Genomic DNA, 10,831 nt, shown 5'->3' with positions numbered 1-10,831 from the left:
AAATTTTAATGTCTTCCACTAAATTATTGCATTTGTGTTCAATAAAATTAAAAGTGCAATCGATCCTCAATATAATATAAAATCTATCAATGTCTTTATTCTTCGTAGAAATTTAGAGACTACATTCCTATTAATCAGTATCTAAAGTACTGTATTTTTTCAAATTTTAATTTAGTTATTAATACCTTTATAAATTAATATAGAACATTGATGAAAGTATAAAACCATGTCGATATTAAAATTAATGACTTAAAGTGCTGTAACATATTTAATTACTTTCTGCGTATTGTAAATCAATAGGATGGTTAATCGAAAGGAGTAATTTATGATCTTGCTGATCTATATATAGAAATTCATTTTTACTTTTTAATTCGAGTTAAATATCTTTTTGGGTCAGCTAACGTCTACTTTTACTGCTTATTTCTTGTACTTTAAAGTCTTTTTTTCGCTACAACAAACCTAATATCGTATTTCGAAACATTCGTTATTAGTGTTATGTACTGTATTACTATTACTTAAATGTTTAAATTGTCTATTTAGTAATCTAAATAGCTTCTAATGTAGATGAAAATTTCTAATGATACATAATTTTACAGTATACAGTATAACCCCTCTACAGTATTGTGATATCTCTCTAAAGTGGGCTCTTAATTGGAACCAGCAGACAAGTATGTAGTTTTCTTCTTTTCTATTGAGATGCCTCTCTAAATTGGACACATTTTTCTAGAACTCCAGACTCCAACTAGAGAGGTTTTAATGCATGTCTCTTTAAACTATAAAAATATATAAACATAAACAAATCTAAAACAATTTACTGTTTATAATAATTAAATAATAATAATAATTTCATTTTTATTGGAGTTGATAATTAAAATATTATCTCTAATTTAATTACATTTTGATATGTAAGAGAAGATATAATAAAGAGATCATCATAGTAATATTTTAAATTATTTCTTCGTAAGTTTATTATAGAAAGACACGACATAAAAATTTAAAAATTGTTTAATCGTTAAATTAGTTATATGTTTTAACTAAAACATGTAAAATTCCATAATTAATTTTGGAAAAAGTTGAATTTCTGTACTCTTAAATACACTGAATTTAAATTAATTTGTTCACATAAATTATTTTAAAATACATTTATTTAAATTACTGTATTAGTAATACAATATACAAAATTACAATTATTACAGAGTTCTGTAATAGACTTTCATTTTACAGATATTAAAAATGTAATAGACCTTTATTATAATTTGATATATTTACAATAAAACAAAGAGTACTTCGAAGTACTCCAATCAATGTTATCACTATAATTTAAGATTACGAGTTATTTCTAAAGCGTAATTCGTTAAAACAAGCTGAAAATAAATATAAAATTTTTGGGCGGAATATTTGTTAAATTTTTGACAAGAATTTAATTTCTTTTCTAATAAGTATTTATAATAGTACACAGTAAGTGGAATATGTAAATTTATTAAAATTTTAACAATATTTCATTTTATTTTTCTCCTGTAATTATATCATCTAGAGCAAAAAAATACTAGAATCTTAATTATGAACTTAATAACTGTAATCAAATTCTTAAATTTAGTGCTAAATCAGGAAATAATAATGATAAAAATACACTAATGTGAATATAAATGCTACGTGCTCATTTTTAATACTAATTGCAGTTCATTTGTTATGGTCATCTTTTAATTTAATTCTAGGCACTTTATTCTTAGGTTTCCTTTTAATTTAATTAAATAGTCAGATATATGAGATAAAATAAATTCTGAAACCAAATATAAATGAATAAAAGTATAACCATGAAAAGAAGTATAGGTAAAATTAAATGAATATTCCCTGGAGATCTTGCCATTCAGATATATAAATACCTTAACAGTTGTTCAGTTATCAATCCAGAACTTATTATCATTCAAAATTCTTATATAAATTAAAGTTTATACTGAATTTGTTATAAAATATAAAAAAATAATAATTTCTAATGTATTCATATAATAGAGATTTGCATTTTATTAATAAGACTTGTATTAAAAATATTAGAAAGAAAACTTATAAAAAAAAAGGTATAAATAAATAAATTAATTAACATAAAACTTATACAAATGAAAGTTTACAACGATTTGAAAATAAATTTTTATAATATAATTATTCTTTTGATACTGTGATAACATAGAATTCTTTTAAAAGTGAATAAATTATATATCCGCATCATTTATTCTTATCAACAGATGAGAAATTTTAGTTACAAGTATTAAAATTCAAAGGATATCGTCTAATTTTATACTAAGCACTTTAGTAAATTCTTCAAGTTATAATGTAACAATTATCATTTACAAATATTATAAATTAAACAGTAATAGAAATTAGTGTTTTCTTTTATGTTATAATAAAGCTTTCTTAACATTAAAAGACAATGATTCTCTTCGATTTAAAGTGCAATTATTTAAAAATATATAATATTTACTCATTGCATTTTAATGATCCTAATCCAGTTAATTCTAGTTTTATATTAAAAAAAAATTATATTTTTACACAAGGAAAGCTTTCTATCTTCGAAAATTTATTAAAATGTGAAGCTTTATCCCAGGAAACACATGGAAGAATAATTAGAAGTTCAAAGTTTGTTTCTAAAACAGTAAAAAAAAAAAAAAAACGTTTTAATCAAAGAGTGATGAATATTTAAATGAATAAAATTAAATTATTTATATATTCATATATCTTGTTGGTATTAAATTTGATATTTAACTTAAAATATTGATTTTCTTTTATTATTATTTTATAAGAATTTTGTTTTACTTAAATACTATATTTAAAAAGGAATCGTTTTGAATAATGCACGACTCTATGCACTAATTAAAAAAATATATCATTAAAATTTTTCACAACGATATCCAATGAGTTACTGTTTATTTGCTTCAACAAAATAATGATATAGATTTGTCCATTTGTGATCTATTTGGTTAAAATTCTGTCCTAAATTAGCCTTGTGATGCCTTATAATTAGTTTATAAAACATAAATAAAACTAATAATGGATAAATTTAACGTTCTTTAAAATTACAAAACGTTGGCCATTCTAAACTTTTTTTATACTCGTTTAATTATTATAGACTCCGTATATACTAAACTCCAAAAAGACTGAGCTAAGTCATTCACTATATACATAAAGCACCAACGAAACTGTTCACTACATTGGTTACACACTACATCAAGGAAATACTGTATATTATATCGGCTAGATTTCGATGAATACTGAAAAACTTAAGAGCTATTGTTTATTTGATTTTTTTTTTTATTATAAATTCGAAATATACGTGGTATAAAAGAATATCACGCCGTCTTTTATTGGATGGATAGATTTCAAGGACTTTTTTAGAGATAAAATTTGATATACTCTATCCCTTATAATCATCAGTCAAAATTCGACACTAAAATCTAAGAAATACTATTGGAAATTGAAAAAGTAGTAATAGATACCTTGTAAAAGTGATTCTTGTAGATACAGGTCTTATGATCATTAACTGAAACTCGCCGAATTACAACATTAAATGATTTGATATCGATCGTGTTCTTATATAATTTATTTTTTCTGTATCAGAAATGAAAGAATCTCTCTTATGATTTTCTTCAAATTATTATTATTACTATTTTATTTTGTATATAAAATAAAATTTAAGAATAACGAATAAAATAAGTAAATGCATGCAAGTATTTATATTTGTATGTATTTGTTTTTCAGATTTTACGGTTTATTTATAGAAAATCTATTGTTCTTATTGTTACATATTTAACTAATATTGAAACAATGTTTTTTTTTTTTTTTTTATACGAGTTGAGAGGAGACGTGAATTTTAAAATAGCTTTAAAAGGAGATGTAAGCAAAAATGTTTGCGCACCCCGAACCTAGAGAATGCTATTTCGTTCACTACATAATCTTATTTATCATACGTATTCAGTTATGGAATCTCAAAATAAACTGCAAAGGAGAACCATTTTTGTACTGGAATTTTAATGCAATTTATATGCAAATTTATTCATAAATAACTTTTACGAGTAAAAAACATTTATTATTTATCAAGAAACTAGTTTATAGATTTATGTATTCACGTGACTAAAAGAATATTTAAAAAATAAACTTTTCCAGAGATGTTTTTATTCGATTTTTGTTTAAAAATCAAATATATAGTATTTAAATTACAAAATATAAATTAAAAGAAAGAAAATCTTATTGTTTATTTTATTTTAATGAAAATATATTAAAAATTGATATTAATGCAAATTTTTATTTAAAAATTTTTGATAATTCGACGTGTATTTTTAATAAATTATCATCAGAAATTTCGAAAGAAATTTTAACTGTGAACTTTTATTAGAAATTTAAACTTATTCTTAATTAATGAAAAAATAACACAAAATATTAAGTTAGATATGTAAGTAATTTGCACACAGGTTGTTCAATTTAATATTTATCCAAGCGCTAAAGAGAAATGTGGTTTCTAGAATTGAAGAGTACAGTCCTTCCAACAATAATAGAACATGCAATGATTGCCTAAAAACTATTATTTTCCTGTAACTTTAATAAAACTTTCTAGTACATAGTAACTTTACAGTAAGATATCAACAATTATTGCACAAGTTTGGATAAAAATGATTAATAAACAAAAGAGATACTATTAGAAAAAATTGAATGTCCAACATTAATAGAACATCTTGACTTATGATATCTTTAAAATTAAAATTAGTAGCTGATTTGCTACCATTTTGGAAACAAGCTGAAAAATACGATTAGACATTGAATTAATGAAAGATTGCAGTCATTCTTGTGGAATATTTTCTCATGTCTCAATGAGAGCAGTCTTTAGTTCAGTGACGGTTTTGTATTGCTTTCCTCTGTTATACATTTGGTAAACCAAGTCACCCCAAAGATTTTCAATTGGGTTTAAATCTACACTGAGGGGTGGTCAGTCCAAAAGTCCTGTCCAGCAACTTTCTGTCTATAAGTTTGGAGCTGCCTCCAGACAAGTTCCTGATAAGTTTGAGAGTTGTTTCGGCTTTCAATAAATACTAGATCTGTCTTTCCATTTCATCCAATTCCCGCCCGAGTCATGTACCACCACCAGCTATTCTCTTTGAGTACTGCTTTTGATCTAGTCTTTTGTCTGCCCAATATTACTTAAAACCATCAGGTCCGTCAAGATTCCACTTTTTCTCATCCAAGAAAATTACTTTTCGCCATCCTTCCTCTTTTTCAAAGTTGTTTCTGGCAAACTAATCGAAGTTGTGTTTCTCCTTGAGCTGGTTGCCTGTCTTCATTTTGACTAAAGAAACATTGCCTGTTGATCTCAAAACACTGTGTACTGTTGACTTACTGAAGCTCAGCTTCAATTCATTTTCGAGTTTTTGAACGGATGTCTTTGCAGTGCACGTCGAACAATTGCACGTTGTTCTCTAGGTGTTATTGAACTCTTGCGCCCACTGTTTAGTTATGTTGTTTGTTGCTCCTTATTATTGAGATACTTTGAGATTGTTGAATGAAGTGTTCCCAAACTTTTAGCAATATAAGTTACTTTTCTCTCTTCCTGGTGAAATACATCAATTTTGATCTTCTCTACAGTTAGATCCTTCCCACGTCCCATTTTTAATAGTAAGGTACTATGAAGTTTACTAAACCCTTTTTTCCACTTGCTGATCGTATTTTTATGCATATTTCATGGATTCCAATCATTACTATTTTGTAATTAATTCCAATCAGTATATGTTCTATTAATGTTGAACATCCTATTTTTGATGATAATATCTAACTCTTTTTTTTATTAATCATTTTCTCCAAACTTACATAATAGTAGTTGATATTTTGCTATCAAATGTACTATAAAATTTCTTCAAAGTTACATCAAAATGAGCAATCACTGTATGTTCTATTGTTGTTGGAAGGGCTGTATATGCATATGCTGCATTAGTTCCAAAACAATGTTTACAATAAAATGAATTAATTCATTCAAAAAGAAACAAGTGTAAATCTCGCTATAGTACCAAGGCAATAGGTAAATTTTCCCACTTTTCCCGAGCGGAAGAGTAACAGAAAATAATCGCTTTGAGAAAATTTAGCGTAACGTATAAAGAATCTCTGACTGTAAACAATTGTAAAATCAACACTGCATAAATTAATTTTTAAAAAGCTTTATGACCTCCTTCAACAATAATACAAAAGTCTAGAAAGACAGTTGAATGTGGCGTTGAGTGACACATAGTATACCTGGCATCACTGTCAACAAAAGCCTCTCGTATTTACCTCTGCAGCTTTCCAACATCAACCAACACGCTACACTGTTGGTTACGCGTTATAAACTAATGTTTTTAGATTACCCCATAGGAAAAATTCAGCGGGATCCAATCTAGGGAACGTGATGACCATGGAACAGAAGTGCGATATCCTATCAATCGGTTGTTCAACTGCTTTCTGAAACACTGACACACGTTTGCCCGGAAATGACCTATTGCTCCACCTGCTAAAACCAAACCTGCCGCAGTCGCTCCAACGGCAAGTCTTCGAGAGCGCCGAATCATCGCACAAGCGCAAGAAGCGTGCGATTAGGATCTCCGGAAGTTAGCAGCTTGAAAAAGAGATACATTCTGCGAGCCTCAGGCAGAGATACCATCTTCATCAAGGCAATTTGTCATCAACGGTGTAATAAATGTTTTCTTTTGTGATTACTTGTTATTACAATCAACAGCAAAGACCCATTCAAAACAGTAAAATTCACTGCATTTTAGTTGATTATTAGAATCACACCATCGAATATTAAAATTGATTAATCAGTATTTTAATATCCCAGTTCTTATATATAACAGAGAGAAAAACATGGCAATCGATCAAAAAATGATTCCGCATTTTTAAACTCAGGAAACCTCGAAACGTCGAAAAATTTAAAACATTGGCGAGGTTTTTCTGTATGTATAAATGTTTGTATGTATGTATGGGTGCATGGGTTGCACAATTTTATTCACTCAATTTGAAACTTACTAATGCCTGTAATTTTCGCGCCCACCGGCAGCCGAATGGAATGAACACTGATAGTTGGTCGTGGGTTCGCGCCTCTCCGACGGGCTGCCCACGTGCGGTTTTCCGGATTTCTTCACGTTTGTAACACCTAAATGGGGGCCAATTTCCTTTAGAAAGTCCTTTGGGGAAGCATCTCCTCGGCAGATCACCCATGTGTCGCGTTGCCGCATACAAACCTGTGCCTCTTATGGAAAATTTCTGAAATTTTAGGGGATTGATATTATTAAATTATTTTAATAGCATCAATCCCCTAATACACAAATCTCCCTGCAAAGGTGGTTAAAAGTTGAGAGAGTGGGAAGATAGAATAGGATCATGTGTCATATCTCGAATGGAATCGGACTTACTGAAGATTTTACTCGTTATTATCATTTACAATTTTTATAAACTCATCTCTAACCTCAAAATTAAGGAGATTTTTTGCCATTTTATAATAGTTAATAATATAAATAGTTTAAAAAATAAAATCTCATAACAGATGGCGCTACATAAAATTTTATCGCCGGAAAAGTTACGCAACTCATTGCTGGGCCTTTCTATTAAGTTATTAATTCATTTGATAGCATTGCTTAAATTTAAGAGAAAAATTATCTCAAATTTATTCTCTTTGAAGAATGTCTCGAATTTAAGATGGGATTTTTAGTAAATACGATAATTAAATTATAATTAGAAGTAAATCTACTGCACAAATGTAATATGTTTGATAGTCCTGTGAAAAGACTTATAAAAAATAAACTATAAAACTTTCTTAAAATTCAATTAGATAATGTAATCGAGTTTAAAAAAAAAATTGTTTAAAGTATTAATTACAGTTATACTTATCATATTAAGTCTGAAAATATTAGATTTAAAAAATTTTGAAAAATCTAACTTGAAATTGATTTTTCTAAATTAAAAAAAAAACTTGATTGCTTTTTAATAACCTTAATGATTTAATATTAACGACTATGGTTTATCTAAGAGAAACTAAAATAAATGTCAGTTTTTCAACATAATATAAACTTAGAAATTAAAAGTGAAAAATAAATGGAATAATACAAAACAAACTATTACATGAAAAATTTTTATGTTAACTTTTTATTATGATAAACACCGTTCATGTGTGATTATTTGATTAATATAAACACAATATATAATATCATGTACGTAATTTTTTAGTAAATCAATCATAAAAATCCAGCATCGAGTTGCTTAACTTTCCCGGTAACATTTAAAATTTTGGTGGCGCCATCTGTTATTTAAAATATTTTTTAAATCGTTAATTATTATAAAATGGCTAAAAGATTAATTTTAAGGGTAGGGATGGTTTTATAAAAAATTTGTAAATGCTAATAACGAAGTATTTAAGTAGAAGCAATATTTATCTGTGTTTCCGCTCATTTTTTTAAAATAATACCTTGATTGGTTTTGAGTCGTTTATAATAATTATTTATAACAATTGTAACTAAAGATTATTTTTTCTGAACCTTGATTTGTATATAGGGTGTTTAATATTTATCCAGGTCAAAATAATATCAAACCATGCTCTTTTGTAAGGACATCGAATAGTATAATCATTTCGCAGGAATATTCATGAGTATAAGCTATCGACGCAGTACTATACAATAATTATATAGTTTTTGCATTGGTAGCTTATACTCATAAACGTTGCCATGAAATGATTATACTGTATGAGGAAACAAGACGAAATACAGGAGAAGCAGCCGCACCAATATGCACTCGACGTGTAAACGTAATACACTGCTTGAAGCAAACCTGTAGCCTGTTAGGATCACGGTCCAGATCGCCTTCATCTTCACGTCATCGCAGTTTTGGCATACTTCCTCATACGAGCATACGTGAAGCAGGAAGGTAATGGGGCCTGCAGCACTTACAAAGATATCCGAATTTTACATCACCATGACACGCATCCATTCAACATATCTGTAACTGGTACAACATGCAGGGGATAACAGACGCGATTTGACTTGAGTAATATCATGTAAAATTTGTGCCGAAACGAAGTACAATTGTTTGGGCAAATTTTATGGACAGACTAGGCAACTTTGTACCATTAAGCTTGCTCACTATATACACGAAATACACGACATTAGGGACGTTTTATATTAAACGTTTAGAATAGCTTCTGGAGTGAGTTAAGTTCTTAGTTCTATATTCATCGAAATTGGGGTTAGTGATCTCTATCTTAATATTCTATACACAACGGTGGACGAATGGGTCGATGACCAGTGATGGACCATGCACTTGGTGGCCCCGACCTGCACAATCTGGTTTTGAGACCTCCTCGTTCTAAACATTAAAGTTAACTTTCCAAGTCTACATATATTGAAAATTTTATTGCATTTCCTATTTATATTTTCTGCCAACTACATTATATTTTAAATACGTTAGTATCTTTGTTACTTTTTAATATATTCTTTTAAATTATATTTACTTTAATTATCATCAAATTTTCATGAAAACTCCTTTTTAAAAGCGTCTTAAATTAGAAATAATACAGTTTTTTAAACTGAGATACCAGACACAATAAATAACATTAAAACAAATTAATATTTTAATATTAAATGCTCTCATTTGTGTTGTCTTATAATTAAATTCGCCTATTTTTTTTTAATTTACTTTTTTATTTTATAACTTTACTAGTTAAATTTAAATTTATGCTTATTTAGTCTAACATAAGATAGCTTCAAATCTATTATTTTTTAATGGTTGTATTACTTGAACAGCTGAGTTTTCTGAATATAAAACATAGAAAGTGATATTATTATTATTAATAATTATCTTAGCTTTCACTAACGCTTCTAAAAACATTAATTCGATAATTCAATGTGCTGTACACGAACCATTTTCATATCATTAAAAGATTGACGAAAATCATATACAGTACAGATTTAATACAATCCTTTCAAATAATATTTAAATATTATATTTTAGATTGAAATTGACTTATTCAATAATAAAAAATTTAGCCTTAAATCGCTTAAAAAAAAAAAAAACAGTTGTAGATCACGTTTAAGAGTTTCCATAATAAATTCTTCTTATTCCAAATTACATAAGTTTGATATGAAGTTAAATTCAAGTTTACATGAAAGATATTAAGATATTAATTTTATTTTATTATTTTATTACGTTTTAAAAATAACAATTATGCTTACTCTTTCCCTTAAAGTTTATCTTACCTTTAAGCCTATTTACAATTCTTCAACTCTCGAATTTAATATAGAAGCACAAATAGCCTGAAAGATAATATAAAACTCAAGTTTAAACCTATCTCTGTACTAAAGTGTTAATCTATACTGACAAACTTTTAAATTAATTGCATAATATCATAAAAGATATTTTAAAATATGACAGAAATATTATTATTTAGTATAAGTAGACAAGTAGAAATTGTAATGTACTAATTAAAATTGTTAAAACTTGTTAAAAATAAATAAATAAATCGAAAAAAGTTTTTAAATATCATTTTCAAATATTTTTGAGTTTGTAATTCTCGAGAATGACATTTCTTTACTAATTGAAAATGTCATTCTCGACGTTCTGTTTTCGTTCTGCTCTAAGAAATTTTGTTCATTAAGTTGACACGTAATTAAACCATTTTTACGAAGAGGAAACTTATGAAAAATAATAGATTGACAAATCATAAAGTATGCATAACTTACTTATTAAATTGTATACTTTTTGTATTGAAAAATTTTATAAACGAGAATCTTATCTAAGGAAAACCCGGAGGGTCAATTTGACACGATTACAATAC

General features: G+C 27.2%; 1 long non-coding RNA gene across 1 annotated transcript in view; it reads right to left on the bottom strand.

Moving 5' to 3' along the window:
- Window positions 1-2,522: 2,522 nt before the first annotated feature.
- The window catches only part of LOC136978172 (uncharacterized), a 28,743-nt gene continuing 20,434 nt past the window's right edge, over window positions 2,523-10,831 (bottom strand). Inside the window, exons 4-5 of the long non-coding RNA XR_010881186.1 lie at window positions 10,254-10,310; window positions 2,523-2,639 (exon numbers count right to left, since the gene is read on the bottom strand). This is a non-coding gene — a long non-coding RNA (uncharacterized lncRNA). The remainder of the gene's footprint in view (window positions 2,640-10,253; window positions 10,311-10,831) is intronic.

Source organism: Centruroides vittatus, unplaced genomic scaffold (assembly GCF_030686945.1).
Source record: "Centruroides vittatus isolate TY-2023 unplaced genomic scaffold, ASM3068694v2 contig_5, whole genome shotgun sequence".
Taxonomy (NCBI): Eukaryota; Metazoa; Arthropoda; class Arachnida; order Scorpiones; family Buthidae; genus Centruroides; species Centruroides vittatus.
The sequence above is the reverse complement of the archived record's forward strand: the minus strand, read 5'-3'. Positions and strand labels throughout refer to the sequence as shown.